Source organism: Rattus norvegicus, chromosome 15 (assembly GCF_021556685.1).
Source record: "Rattus norvegicus strain SHRSP/BbbUtx chromosome 15, alternate assembly SHRSP_T2T, whole genome shotgun sequence".
Classification (NCBI taxonomy): Eukaryota; Metazoa; Chordata; class Mammalia; order Rodentia; family Muridae; genus Rattus; species Rattus norvegicus.
In genome coordinates, this window is record NC_141548.1 from 89,712,352 (window position 1) to 89,729,145 (window position 16,794).

The window sequence follows — 16,794 nt, forward strand, 5'->3', positions numbered from 1 at the left end:
CCTTTATATGAATTGCCATGGTCATGGTGTTATCTCTCTACCACAATAGAGCCCTAACTAGAAAAGAGCTGGGTATCAGTCACTCGATTGTTTCTATGATAAACCTTTCCATATATTGGTTTGGAGAAATATGGACTCTGAGACTTTGGTTGAGGAAAGCAGTTGAAAGTTTCAGGTAGGGTTTAATGGGCTGTATAGTAGGTCTAGAAAAGACAGTGGTACTGAGAGCAATATAGATTTACAACCACCCTGTTCAAGAACTGTCGAGGGGAAGGAATATTGTCACGTGACCTAGAGAATGCTTTTGTGATATTTTGACAACGAATGTTATTGTTTTTTGCCCCTGTCCAAAATATCTGCTTAAGGCTCAACTGAAGAGTTATAGATTAGCATCTTCGACAGTGGAGATTCTCAGAAAGCCTAGTGTTGATTGTGTTGCTTAGTAATTAGTGGCTGCTATTATACAGGCTGTAATGCAAAGGAGCAAGTCAAGCAAGGAAAAATACAAAATGCATTTTTTAAGAGACACTGTGGAATGGAATGGAATTAAGTACCTTGTTTAGGGAAATAAGTAGATTAAATAAAAACATTATGTATGCTAAATGGAATAAAGAGAGTGGTTATCTCAGGGTAAGTTCCCACCCAGCTTTACTTAAAACCTGTGAAAAAGAATTGAAGAAATGTTTAGGTCAAGGCGTGGTGGCAGAGGCCTTTAATCCTAGCCACAGAGAAGCAGAGCCCAGTGGATGTTTGAGTTCAGTGTCTGCATGAACTACAAGAGTGAGTTCTGGTGCAGCCATGCTTAGAAAGTGAAGGAAACTATCAAACCCGGAAAACTGTAAAAATGTCTTCAAAAGAGGGGATCACGTTAAAGCTCCAGCAAGCAGCAGAACTTGGCGGCTTCAACCACGTGGTTCTGGGTATAGAGTCAAGAATACAAGAAAGCGGTTAAGGCCTGCCTACCACAAGTACAAGGTAAAGAGGAAATGCTGACTACTTGTGTGGGGTGTTGTCATGAATCTGGTGGAGCGTCCCTTTGGAGGTGGTAACCAGCAGCACACTGGGAAACCTTCCACTATCCGAAGATATACCCCTGCTGGGCGCAAAGTGAGTCTCATTGCTGCCCGCCAGACAGGATGGCTACATGGAATCAAAACTGTGCAGGAGAAGGAAAACTAGAGTTCAGGAGCTAATAAAGTATGTCCTTTGGCAAAAACAAAAACAAAACAAAACAAAAGACCCAAATAACCAAAATGGTTATGGAATTCCTCTTGATGACAAAGTGAAGCCATTGAGGAAGGGGTGACTGCATGGAGGTGTGAGAGTGAAGGAGCCTGGATTTTATTAGAGACACGAAGATGTTGGACGTGCCATAATCATGGGATACCCACTGAGGAAAGCTACTGACAGGGTTTGGGATCACCCTAAGAGTGAGAAGTGTGTTGCAGTCATCAAAGCTTTAAAGAAGTTGAAGATCGGAATAGTCCAACTGCAGAATTTGGAAATTACCCAGGTGATTTTCCATAGTATTTTCTCAGTGTGTTCTTTCCTCCCTTTTGAAATGGTAATGTATATCCAGCACCTTTTTATGTTTTAGATTTGTGATCTGTTTTTTTTTTGTTTGTTTGTTTTGTTTGTTTGTTTTTTAATTTTTATTTTGTAGAGGATTCCAGGTAAGAGTTTGAGCGTAGTCTCAGAAGAGACGTTGGAGTTTGGACTTTTAAACAGGGCTGAGAATGTTGCAGACTGTGGGAACTTTTGACATTGAACTGAATGCATTTTTGCATTATGATGGTTAAAAGGCTGTGGGGCCTGGGCATGGAAAGCAATGGTTTGAACTAGAATGTCCCACTTAGATTCATAGATTTGAATGTTTGGTCACTAGGGAGTGTATTATTGTTGTGTCTTGTCATGGCCTTGTTGGAGAAAGTGTGTCACTGCGGGGCTGGTTCTGAAGTTTCATATCTTAGTCAGAGTTCCTATTCCTGCACAGAACATTATGACCAAGGAGCAAGTTGGGGAGGAAAGGGCTTATTCAGCTTACACTTACTTCCATATTGCCGTTCATCACCAAAGAAAAGTCAGAACTGGAACTCAAGCAGGTCTGGAAGAAGGAACCAATGCAGAGGCCATGGAGGGATGTTTCTTACTGACTTGCTTCCCCTGCCTTGCTCAGCTTGCTTTCTTATAGAACCCAGGACTGCCAGGGATGGTAACACCCACAATGGGCTGGGCCTTCCCCCATTGATGACTAATTGAGAAAATGCCTTACAGCTGGATGCATCTCTTGGAGGCATTCCTCCACTGATACTCCTTTCTCTGTGATAACTCCAACTTCTGTCACATTGACACACAAAACCAACCAGTACATTTCAAATGCCAGTTCCTCTCTCTCACTTCCTTCTGCTTGCTGACCCAGATATAGAACTCCCATCTCCAGTGCCATTTCTGTTTGAATACCACTATGCTTCCTGCCATCTTGACAATGGACTAAACCTTTGAACTGTAGGCCAGTTCTGATAAAATGCTTTCTTTTATAAAAGATGCCATTGTCATGGTATCTCTTCACATCAATAAAACCCTAACTAAGACAGGTGTTTTGGATCTGGAATTTGGCATTGTTCATGTTTTCATTCAAAATCCTCATCGAGACTGTGATCATAGGGATCACCACTTCCTGTTTCCATTCTGTTGTTAAGGCTTTAGACATGATCACAACTGACACAAAAAGAGAACCCTTTTTAATGATGTTAAGCTCTTTCCCGTGTCTCAAGCTCTTTATGCAATAATAGTAGGGGGAATCAATGAGACCATTAAAGATGTCACTGACAGCACATTAGTTATGATGCTTCCCTGTTAGGCAGCTAAAGCATAAAACAATAAACTTACATGAAATGAAAAATAATGAATTTGTTTTCCCTCATTTACATGTGCATATTGTGTTTTATTCTCTTTCAATTATTTTTATATGTTAAAGAGCATTAATGAGGAAGCACAATATGCTTGAATTGCTGTGGGTAATTCCTTTATTTCTGTTGTCTTGACTCTAATGGTCCTGACACAAAGGTTGCTCATTATTTATTCCCAATGGATTACATAAGATATGTGTAAGTGGATTGGAAATGGACAAGCAACATGTGTACTCTTAAAACGAGCTATAAATTAGGCTTTAATTAATAGGTAGTTTTCTTTTCTTTTACTCTCTTAGCTCTATTTCCTAGATGTTCAGTCATTAGATCAAATTAGCTGAAGTTTTGAGAAGTCATTAAATATACTTACTTCTACTCTCTTTGATTTAGAGTTGATTTAATTTGCCCATTTGTTCAAGTTGTTGCTTAGGTTGTAAAATCAAGAATATAAAGTTTATAAAGGCAATTATTTTTGTTTTTGTTGGCCATTTTTAAAACACGCAGACACATGCCATGTTAAATCCAAATTAGAAACTTTCATCACTCATAATTTCACATTAGCACTACATTTTAAAAAGCAACTCTATCACCATTTTCCCCATGATTGGAAACTCTCTGGCTAAGCAATTTTCTACATTCAGTCCAGCCTCTCTCTTGTATTAGCAGTAAATGCACTCTCAATTGCCCTCCTCATTAGAAGTATAACCACTTGTTTGTGTAACAAAATTGTCACATTAATCCTATAGTAACATTCTCATCTGTAGTTTTAATTAATGCTCTCCCTTTACACATAAACATTCCATATCATGAAACTAAAGCTACTGAGTACATGATCCACCTCTGCCTCACGTATTAATATCAATTCCAGGGTTATTACCTGTGTTTAACTATATAACCTAGAAATATAAACACACACACACACACACACATATTTATATATATATATATATGGCATTGTTCTAAAAAATTAGCATATAGCCACTGTGTGGACTAACACATAAGACAGAGAGACACTTGTGTTACCCTACTTATTTACCTGAGCTTAGAAACCATCTTCATTTAGCACTGTGCATCTCTATAGCCTTATTATCTTTTATAGTTGTAAGGTGCACCTTGGGTATAGATATACAAAAAGTGTTTGGAATTGCTGTGAAAGCCATGTAAACAATGCATAACATTATGGGGGGCTGCTTAAATGCTTTCCCAGACTTCGAGAAATTTTGGGCTGCTTTACAGCAAAAAGGACAGAGGAGAGAAATAAAAATAAATGAACAGGGAATAATGGGTTATAGCAAAAAAAAGGTGCATAACAGCATTTGATTTCTGACATATCTTAAGAGATATATTTATTAGATGTACACGTTCTCATGTTTGGAACAATAGAAAGCTTTTGTTCAACCCTGTAACACATTTCAGTTTCATTGAAAAGGTCTGTGCTTTCTCACATTGTGTACAATGGTGTTGTTAATGTTCAGAATTACTAATGTAATTCATTTACAAAAATTGAAGATGAAAGCTTGAGAAATCAATATAAATGCATTTGCATGATACTAATATTGGATAAATTCAGAGTGGCTGTTTTTCCCTGAAATTTTTATTTCAACAATTTTTAAAATGTTTTATTTTTTCATTTACAATTATATAACACTGATGTTTCTATTTGTGGTATCATTAATGTTGCCAGAAGCTCCATGCGTAAACTTTTATTATTTTTATCTGACAATAAGTTATCCTTACCGAAAATGGCATTCAGAGTTAGTATTTTAGTAGAAAACCCAGGTAATGAGGCTCACCTGGGAACAGTGCCAAATAACAATGTATTTAACTGTCACAATATGCTTACAACCTTTTAAAAAAGACATAAAGAGAACCTTTGTACGTTAAGAAAAAAAATGGCCTTATAGCCAATAACATCTTTCACTAATTGCTCATCTGTGAACCACATTTCGAGAACCTAATGGTTTGGTACAAGCAAAAAAAAAAGTGTTTGTATTTTGTTTTCATTTCTTTTGTTTCTGTTTCAGTCATCTTTGCCTGTGGATGTTCTCTGTATCATCTCGCAACATCCATGCTTTGAACAGCCTGAGTCTATTACCTCCCTTACCTCTTCGCTCAGTTAGAGAAACTGCAGAAACAATCTGAGTATGTGGAAAGATTACATTTCCATGAACTCAGGACGCTAGGTAATTTAAAAAGTTTAGTATTGCAAATCTCAAATCTCAAAGGGCAGAATAAAATAAGTAACTTCTGCATTTGCTGACTCTAATTTTGTCTCTTATCCTTGTGCATGTGAAGATGTTGAGTAAGGGATTGTGATAGTCTAATAGTAAGCATGGATCTATCTTTTTCATTCAACTCTGTGTTCTTTTGCTGTGTATGTGGTTTGCGGGGGTGTTGTATTACTATAATAGTTATTAAAAATTTAACTTTTGATTTCTTTTTGGTCTGTAAAGATAAAAGCAAATTTGATGAAAGCAAAGGCTTACTGATTTGATTTCAGTTCTTCTCAGTGACTTGGATCACTACCATTGCAACAAGGAGCCTGGGTTTTCCCACTGGTTCGGAATGACCACATATGGTGAAGTCAAAACCTTGCAGTCAAGAACATCTGATGCTCCTGGCTCACTTAACTTCCTGCATATTTACAAGGAAACTGGTGAACATAAGTGCAAATCATGGCAGATTTGTAGGATAGACGTTTCAGTGCACCATTGCCCTTTGAGTGTGAGAATGGTTAATTAGACATTATTACTTGATAATTAGTGGATGATGTAACGAATATATTTCAGAGTATCTGCAAGGATTCCACACAGCATACCTTATTCAACATAGAAATTTACTTTACAACTGAAGGGAAGATGGATCAAGAATAAATACAAAATTAGTAAGATGCAATTTTTTTCTGTTTAGATTCTACTCTTCATAGTAACTGTAAAGCATATTAAATAATTCTGTGCTCCTAACACAGGATATACCTCATGAGTCAGAAAATTAACTTCCTTAAAATTATATCAGTTATAAAGCATAATAGCTAATATAAAAATGGTCTTGAAGCTATAAATGTATTAATTACTTTATTAAAGTTAGTCTCTTAGTGTCCTATTGCTCTGAAAAGCCATCATGACAATGACAGTTCTTATATTGAGAAACATTTAATGGTGGTTGGCTTATAGTTCTGAGGTTTAGTTCATGACTATCATGATGGGAAGCTTGGAAATGTGCAGGCAGACATTGTGATTAAGAGGTAGCTGAGAGTCCTATATCTGGCCAGGCGTGTAACAGGATGAGAGACCCTGGGCTTGGCTTGAACACTTGAAACCTTAAGGTTCACCCTTAGTGACACATTGCCTCTAATAAGGCAACACTCCAACAAGGCCACACCATATAATAGTGCCAGGCCTCTGAGTCTATAGCAGCCATTTTCTTTCAAACAACCACAGTTATTGAATCTTTAGTTATTGTTTTAATTCCATTCCTGTTGCTGTGGTTAAACACCATGACCAAGGTAACTTATGGGAGGAGGGCTCTATATTGGTTTGTGTTTCGAGAGGAAAGAGTATCCATCACAACAGGGAAGGCCAGTGGTAGGAAAACTTGGCACCTTCTGTAGCTCAGATGTGAAATCTTGAGCCACAAGCAGAAAGGAGACAGAGGTATTTGGAAAGGATACATGGCTTTGAAACCTTGAAGCCCAGCACCAATGACATAATTCTCCCATTAAACCATACCTCCTAAACTGAGCCACAGAGCGCTATTGATTGGGAACCAATGATTGAAACATCTGGGCCTAAAGAGGACATTCTTATTCAAAATCTCATATTGTTCTGAATTCCAGGTGTTTTCTCTTTTCTTATCTTTTTTTCCCAACATTTTGTGTTGAGAATGTGCAGTACATGTGTGTCTGAGTGTGCACATGTAGGTGTGTATGTGGAGGATAAAGCTTATGGTGGGTTTCTTCCCTCCTATTTTTTCAGATTATATCTCTCAGTGAAGTCAGTTTCACCAAATGTGGAGATTTGCCAGTGTTCAACTTCCACGGATCCCAAAAATTTGCTCTCACATCCTGTTTTACTGTTACAGATGGACACATGTATGTTTGGATACATGAGTACACAGAATTGGAAAGGAGCACCTTGTGGTTGCTCCCAGATATTTGCCAACGGAGACATCTCCCCAACACTGCCTAGTAGTTTACAAATTACTGAAGTTAGTAAAAATATACGTGGAAAATAAAGCCTTTCATGGAAAATGTACAATGGACTTGAATTAAAACATAATAGATACGAGGATTTTCAATCTTTCAATCCATATATCTCTAGGAAGAGTCCGTGTCAAGAAAGACAATTCCAAATAACTTGTCAGCAATACTGTGAGAGGTAATAATATAAAGTCATGTCAGGGTAACAGCATATAATATACATATTCAAGAAAGATAAAAGAATTTGGTTCAAGAAAAAATGAAAACAAACTAAAATAAAATTGGTGAGGGCTAGCGATAATGCAGAATGCACAGACGGCAGCAGTGTATCATATAAAGGTGTAGTATTTGTTAACAGCAATAATTTGTACCCAGGTTCCTGAGCTTAATGTATGGAAAAGATACCATCCGACCCCTGTGATCTCACTTGTACACATTACATGGAACACATCTTATCATTTCCTTGATCATATGAAAATTAAAATAATTCATGTAATAAAAATATCAAGACCATCAACATATTTATTGACCAAGATTTAAACTTTGATTACACTGTTAAGTTTTTCTCTGTCTCATATAGACATATGCATAGTAACTAAATATTTTATCTGCATTAATATTTAGTATAAAGATTTTTTACCACCCATTGCTTATTATTGTGTTAATCTCTTATTACACTGTCTTCAAAACCACAGTGATTTTAAGTTCATTATTTCCTTTTTTCTTATGATTTTTAAATTTTAATTTTATTTACTTACATCTTGCCTGCAGTTTTCTCTCCCTTTTCTCCTCTCAATTTCTCTCCCCATCTTTCATCTACCCTTTCTTGTCCTCCCCACCCACATCTCCTTAAATTCTCTTCAGTAAAGGGTCAGTCTTCACAGGTATCAAGCAGTCATGACATATTAAGTTACAGTAAATCTAGGCACCTCATCATCTTCTATTAAGGCTAGACAAGGCAACTCAGTCCCAAAGACAGGCAACAGAATCAGAGATAATGCCTGCTCACAGTGTTAGGAGTCCAGCAAGAAGATTAAGCTATACAACTTAACATATTTACAGAGAACCTGTTCATTCCAATTCATGCTTCCTGGTTGGCTATTTGGTCTCTGTGATGCCATGTGGGCTCAGTTGGTTTGACTCAGGTGGAGTTTTCTTGTGGTGTCCTTGCCCCATCTGAATAATACAACCATTTTTCCTCTTCAGTGGTATTTCCCAAGTGAAGCCTCTCTAATGGTAATTGGGCTAGATGGCAATGTAGGGATCATTTCTTCCTCTTCCTCTTCCTCTTCCTCTTCCTCTTCCTCTTTCTTCTTCCTCTTCCTCTTCCTCTTCTTCTCCTCCTTCTCCTCCTCCTCCTCAACCATCATTATCATCTGCTACACATTTTGCATTCTATCATGTATCTCTGGGTTCTTCAACCTCTAGTTTCTGGTCTTCAAAGACACTTTCAGAGGTCAGCTCCTTGTTCCATATGTACCAATGCTAGGAGTCTTAGTTCGGGTCACCCTCATTAATTCCTGAGTGTTTCCATTGTTCTAGGATACTGTCCCATTTTAGAGATGTCCCTAACTACAGTTGACTCTTCTTTGAAAATGCATTAAAAATCTGTGGTAAAACCATCTGGTTCTTTTTTGTTGTTTTGTTTTGTTGTTTTGTTATTATTATTACTATTACTATTATTATTATTATTATTATTATTATTATTTTGGTGGTGGTGGTGTGAAATTTTTATGATTGCTTTTATTTTTGTCTATGTGAATTGTTTATCTGCTCAATTTAAGTTTAGTAAGTGATATCTATCTATTGAGAAAATCATCATTTTTTTATATTTTCCAATTTTGTGGAGTGCAGGGTTTTGAAGTAATACCTGTTCATTCTTTGGATTTTCTCTGTGTGTGCTGCTTTCTCCATGTCTTAGTTAGGGTTTTAGTGCTGTGGACACCATGACCAAGGCAATTCTTACAAGGACAACATTTAATTGGGGCTGGCTTACAGGTTCAGAGGTTCAATCCATTATCACCAAGGCAGGAACATGGCAGCATCCAGGCAGGCATGGTGCAGCAGAGCTGAGAGTTCTACATCTTCATCTGAAGGCTGCTAGTGGAAGACTGACTTCCAGGCAGTTAGGATAGAATATTACAGCCCACACCCACAGTGACACACCTACCCCAAGAAGGCCACACCCACTAATAGCATCATTCCCTGGGCCAAGCATATACAAACCATCACAATCCACTTTCTTCTTTCTCATTTTGTGATTTTGGATTTTTTTCCTGCCTCAGTTAATTTGGATAAGTGTTTATTTTGTTGATTTTCTTAAAAATATAACTTTTGGTTTCACTGACTCCTTTTTATTTTATTTATTTCAGCCAGAGTTTGTTTTGTGTTTGTTTGATCCTTGTTTTTTTTTGTCTGTTTTGAGGGGAGTGTTGGTTTTGTTTTCACTGTCTCCTCCTCCTCAGTGTGTTTATTCTTTCTCTTCTAGAGTTTACAAGTGTGCTGTTAAGATCCCCAAAATTAGACTTCACTAATTACTTTATGAAAGCAGTTAGTGCTCTGACTGCTTAGTACTGCTTTCATTGTGTCTAATAACTTTGGATATATTGCTTGTTTATTTATTCTTATTTGTTTACTTCTTCTTGATCCAGTGTTCAGCAGTAGAGAATTGTTCAGTTTCCAGGACAGAGTAGGCGGTTGTTTCTGTTCTTGAAGCCTAGCTTTAATCTATGATGGTCTGATAAAGTACAGGGGGTCATTTCAGTATTCTATTATGTGTCCAGACTTGGTTTATGACTAACTATGTGATCAATTTTTGAGAAGATTCTATAAGGTTCTGAGAAAATGTTATATTTCATGTTTAGATGAAATGTTCTGTAGAAATCTATGCCCACTCAAGACATAATGTCTGTTCTATTATTTTTCTGCTTATTTCTGTTTGAATGTCCTGCTCATTGGTGAGAATGGGGTGCTAAAATCTCTATTAATGTATGATTCAAGCTTCAGCATTGTTAGTTTAATGAATGTGGGTGGCTTTGCATTTGGGGTATAGAAGTTCAGAATTGAGATCTCATCTTGCTGGATTTTTACAGGGTGGGTAGAATGGGTGGAATACTCATATGGGGGAGGGGAGGGGATATGGGGCTTATGGACAGGAAACCAGGAAAGGGAATAACATTTGAAATGTAAATAAAATATATTTAATAAAAAAGTGTCCTTCCCTATCACTTTCTTATTAATTTTCATTAAAAGTATGTATTGTTAGATATCAGAATGGCCACAGAAGCTTGCTTGTTAAATCTTTTCCTAGCCCTTTATTCTGAAGTAATGTCTATCTTTGATGTTGAGGTGCATTTCTTGTATTCAGAAAAATGATGGATCCTGTTATCACACCCATTCTGTTAATTTGTGGTTTTGGGAGGTTGGAGTTTGAGACAATTAATATTGATAATTGTAAATGACCAATGATTATTAGTTGCTGTTATTTTGAGTGTGTGTGTGTGTGTGTGTGTGTGTGTTGCTTCTTGTCTTTTTTTTTTTTTTTTGCTAGTATGGAATTATTCATTTCCATGTGTTTTTGTTGTTGTTGTTTTTGTTGTTGTTGTTGTTGTTGTTTTCTTTTTTCATGTAGGTAACCTCCTTGGGTTGGAGTTTTCCTTTTAGCATCAACTGTAGAACTGTATTTGTGAATAAATTTTGTTTTAATTTGTTTTGTCATGTGATGTCTTAATCTCTCTGTCTGTGATAATTGAAAATTTTGCTGGGCATAGTACTCTGGCCTGGCATCTCTGGTTTTTTAGACTCTTCAAGACATGATTGATTTCCTTGATTCTTTAAGGGATTTTTTTTTTCATTTCTTTTTTTTAAAGGATCTCTATCTTCGAAAAAATTGGTTTTAAGATAGTTTTCTTGTTCCTTACCTGCATTAGACTATTCAAGTCTTGCTGTCGTAGGACAGAGGGGCTCTGGTGGTTTCATATTGCCTCGGCTGTTGTTGACTGTGTTCTTACATTGCTGCTTAGGCATCTGAGTTTGGGATGATTGTTTGTCTGGAAACCAGGTCTATGTGCTGGTTTCTGAGCTTTTCTTTGTTAGATGAGTGTTTTGTTCCCTGGTTTCTGTTTCTTCTTTGATCCTTGTGGCCCAGATTTCTAGTGACCTATTTCACCTATGAGACATTCGTGAGCCTCTGACCAGTTTTGAGCTTTGATTTTTGAGAACTTACTTAACCTTTGATGGAACAGATCATCTCTGTTCTTCTGACTGCTGTGTTCTGCACCTGAGCACATGGTGTCTACCAGAACTGGGGGCCAAAAGAGTTGGCCACAGTGTCAGGGTGAGGTCCATTATTTCTATCTATCCCAATAGTTTATATTGTTGTATACAGAATATATTAATAACTTTTTTCTGTTTTCTTCATTCTCCTTTCCTGCTTCTTTTGCTCCTCTTGCTCAATACCTTTTCTCCCCTTTACCATCTCTCTTTCCTCTCCTCCCTCTTCTGAGCCAGGTTTTCATGTATCTAAGGCTTGTCTCAAACTCACAATGGAGCCATGGCTAAAACTGAACATGATTTTCCTGTGACACTTGGATTATAGTAGTGTATAATCTTCAAATAGAGATTTGTATCATACTAGAAATAAATCACATGACTCTTAGCATCTTAGATAAGCAATCTGCTTCAATTACGTATCAGTTTATCTTCTTTTTCATCACAATGAATTATCATATCTATCAATCACTATTATTTATATATTGATATTTATTATCTGTGTGGCTTTATAGACCTCTTTTTTGTTCAGTAAAATATTACTTATGAGTGTTATGGTAAACATCATTTCTCTAGCATCTTTGGGATCTTTCTGTCAGTGATTTGGCCAATCCTTAAAAAAAAACATTGTGTGAGTGTGTGTATGTGTATATGAGTGTGTGTGTGTGTGTGTGTGTGTGTGTGTGTGTGTGTATGTGTGCACTCATGCGCATGCATGCATGTGCACATGTATTCCATATATGTTGAGGTCAGAAAACATTTTGGCACAATCGATCATTCCTTTTGCCATGTGTGTTCCTGGGACTAAACTAAAGTTGGCAGGCTTGACAGCAATTGCTTTAATCTACTGTGTCATCTTCCTGTGTTTGAATGGGTTTCTTCTACTGTTGTGATGAGACTCATCTCCAGGCTATCCCCAGGGTAGGAGACATGTCAGTACTAATCTTTACCCAAAGACTCTTGGATATTAGACTTCCACTGGACTGTAGTCAGCATTGCAGGTGTTACTCCTTTACAGATAGCTTGAATTGATCTTGGAAGATTTAAATAAATGGTGCAGAGGAGGATGTAAGTTCCTGATGAACATAGGGTTTGAGAGGGGAGTAGCAGGATATGGATGACAAGAAGAGGAAAATGGGAAATAGGGGGGAAAGTTTCAATAATGGAGGAAGAAGGATGTCAATAAAGAAGGAGAAGGACAGAGTGGGCACAAATAAAACCAAGGATATTCAATACAATTTGAAATAAACATTATTTTATACTCACCTAAAATTATATACAATAAATAATTATCTTCAACAAGGTTAGGACTCTGGCGGAAAATGTCCTCCACCAAGAAGATAAACTAATAAAATACCCAGTGCTATGCATGGGAAAACTTTTGGAGGGTCATCCAAATGACTCTGAAGATAATATAGGCTATCTCTATTACTCATGGTTATTTCTCAGAGGTTGAAGCTGAAAGACCCTATTGCTGAAGACACGGAATACTTAGAACACAGGATCTGCAGGATTTGAAATGGATCTAACCTGAAAGCCTCCTTTTTGTGGCCTAACTTCTATAGTATCAGAAAGTACAACACAAGCAGCCAAGGGAGGGAAACAAGTCACCTATATGTGACTCTTACGAACCACAAACAATGATCAGTTATGGCAAGAAATTCCTCATGACACAATAGTGGCTCTCACATGTTGCCAATAATGCTTATGTTTAATTGGATTTAAGGACCTCAACATGAGGAAATCATGCCTAGAGTTAGAAACCTAGCTAACCCACCATGGTTAGTGAGGACATTGATCTTAGAAGAGAATCTGCTACTGTGACTATTCTAGAATAGTATAATTTCTAATGCTATCTAAGTTTTAACTCATACTATAGATAACCATAGGTTTCCTTTTTGCTCAAAGAAACTTGTCTCTACAGCAGTGGTTCTTTGTTTTAACCTGTGGTTTGCAACCCTTTCACAGGTTCATTTAAGATCTTTTGAAAAGAGATATTTATTTACATTATGACTCATAATAGTAGCAAAATTACAGTTATTAAGCACAATGAAAATAATTTCATGGTTGGGGGGTTACCACAAAATGAGTTATCAAAGGATTGTGGCATTCGGAAGGTTAAAAACTACTGCTCTATAACAAGGGAACATTACAAAAAAAAAACAAAACAAAACAAATAAAAAAGCAAAACCAAAAAAAAAAAAAAACCAACCAACCAACCAACCAACCAAACAAACAAACAAACAAAAAAAAAAAAAAAAACCACACAGCTCCACAAAGTGTAGAGGTCACCCGATAGCTGAGAGCACCTGCATGTATGGCTTATGATATGATTTTTAATTATTTCACTTCATATTCCCTTAGAGGCAATTGAGGCAATTTCAGAACAGTAATCTTTCTTAGTTAAAAAAAAGTCTTTGAATATCTTTGTCTGCTTTATCTATGAAGAATAATAACTGGAACATACAGTGATAAGAAATAACTATCAACTCACGTGTGAGGATCATATTGGAAATATTTCACATATTTCTACTTTAACTAAAGTTTTAAACAGATTTATCTGGTGTTTTGAAATGATTTTATTTTTTTATCTTTACCAATGACCCATTACCAAGGAAGAATAACATTAAATAACTGTTTATTCCATATTTGTGTGTGTGTGTGTGTGTGTGTGTGTGTGTGTGTGCCCACGCATGTGTGTGTGTTTAGGTACAGGAGCAAATGTATAGCCAACCATGGGAGTGAAAGGGTTGTTATGTTTGTCTTTCTCAATCAAATTGGTTTTAAAGTATTCAACACTCACCCCCTGCACAACAGTGCATATAACACTGTATTTTCCTTTCTTTGTGAAATTAGAACTTGGATTCCCACATTAGCACAACAAATACTTTACAAAGTTATTTATCTCCCTAACTCATCTATATTTTTTAATATGTACAGTTAAAATATACTGAGCCAGAAGCATATACTTACATCCAACCAATGGACTGAAGTCAGGTGTGTTAAACTAGGGAAAGGCTGAAATACATTGAGGAGGAGGGCAACCCAATAGTAAGACCAGCAGTCTTAATTAGCCAGGGCCACTGAGATCTCTCAGACATTGACCATACAGCATATACCAGCTGATCTGAGGCCCCAGACGCATATATAGGGGAGGACTGCCTGGTCTGGCTTTAGCGAGAGAGGATGCACCTAACCCTTGAGAAACTTGATATCCAAGGGAGTAGGAATGTCTGGTGAGGTGTAGGGGGTGTGGCTGAATGCTGACATTCTCTTGGAGACCTTGGAGACTGGGTGGGGGAGAAGGAATGAGATGAGGAGCTGTGAGAGTGCAGAATGGGAGGGGGATAACAACCGGAATGTAAAAGAGACTAAGAAAAAATGAATATAATACTATTTGTCAATCTTGTCCTATTTTGGCATGACTTTTTCTCAATGAAACCTTTATTGTTTTATGGTTTAAATGGTGTTCAGGGAATTCAGGTTTACCAATGTTTTTATCATCTGCTTCAACCCATTAGTAAATCAAAATAAATAATCATAAAAATAACAATGTCAATATGATAATCAGCAATATATTCATTGATTTCATGCATAGCCTTGGGCTTTCTTCAACTCAAACAGAGTAGGAGAAACTATGTAGATATTAATACATGGAATGTTTCCTACCCTCAGGGATTTGACTTCTTAGACAAACAAGATATCTCATATAAAATGACAGATAAAAATGCAGTATTCCTTGGAAAATAATACTAATAATGCTCATGCTAAACTAAATATTTGCTATTTTAAAGGATTTGTGTCAGCCTACTGAGAAGACATGTGGTCCCAAGTCAGGAAATGAAAACAATAAACACGGAATGACTTAAGGATAACATGGAGAACAGTAGCAATGAGGAAAGAAAGGTTGCAAGGGCAGGGGGCTCTCGCTAAGCACCAATATAAAGTTCCTGATAGAAGAACAAAGTTTACTCATGAGTTTGAAACCATATAAAGATTGTAGGAAAGAAAATGCTACAGTCCCTTATTTGTGCAGCATACATTCCAAGAATTAGATATCTACTAAATGTCTAAATTATGCAAAATACCAAAATACAAATCACATACAAACATAATCTCTCTCTCTCTCTCTCTCTCTCTCTCTCTCTCTCTCTCTCTCTCTCTCTCTCTCTCACACACACACACACATACACACAAACCTTCAACAACGGCTTGTTTATGTTCAGCACAATAAGAGGTTAAAACAACAGCAATAGATTAAAAAAAGTAGATTGCATGATTGTGTTCTCTATGCTTGTCTCATAAAATATCTAATGCCATATTATATTTCCTCCAATTATGCCAGATATACAGGGACTGCATACTACAGTATAGTGAAGTGAAAGGCACAGCCATTATATCACGGCATTGAACCATGTGTAAACATGATTAGACTACAAGTGTTATAATCTACGAACGTTTGAAACACAAATGGTTCTTCACTGACTGTGGAGGGGTGGCATACGCAGGGTGCAGACACTGGTTATGTTAGCTGTAGGGACAACTTACACCCCACTTGGGAAGAAGGACAGCTAATTATGTTATTCTGCACAGAGTGGAGTACAACTTAAACCTTACGAACTGCTTTTTGGGGGAATTATTCATGGACTATTTTAGACAAGTAGTTGGTTTCAGAGAACTTTATTGGTGAAAAGTGAACCGTAGAGAAGGGAAGCAATGTAAATGACATCAACAAAAGTTCCTGTCCCAAGGCACAAAGTTTATGTGGACCTCATTCCCATAGTAAACATCTGCATTTACCTACAAAAAACAAAAACAAAAACAGAACCAACAGAAACCTGGATTCTAATTTCTGTCACAGTGATTCTCTTAAATATCTTTTTATATTCTGCAAGATTTTATAGTAGCAAATGGGAAGCTCTATTATTAGCCAAATTGAGATTGCCACTAACAAATGAGATTGCATGTGAGGGATGAAGATATTACCATCGCAGTGACTTAAGTGGCTTTTATTTGTTTCCTTTTTATTTGTCTTCCAAATGTACTTAAAAGGACGGAAAACTATTACAAGATTCAAGATACAGACATCTTGGGTGAAAAAGAAGTAACTGGTTTATAATAGCCACCCACCATTTACCAGAGTCTTTCTAATCATTTATTAATCAACAGACCTATTTTACACCTTGGATCCTAATCTACATTACAAAAGGAGGTGCCCTAAGAACAAGTCTTACAATGTGTTTTAAAAGGGTAAAGGGATATCTAGCTAATTCAAAAATGAGGACTGCCAAAAGAAGGCATCTATTCTTAGCAACCTTTTATCTCTGAAAATGGCTAAAAATAGGAAGTGAGTGGGTGTCTCTGGAGCTTACCCGTCAGTTTGACATTTATTCCTTTTTTAGACTCTCACATGTTCTG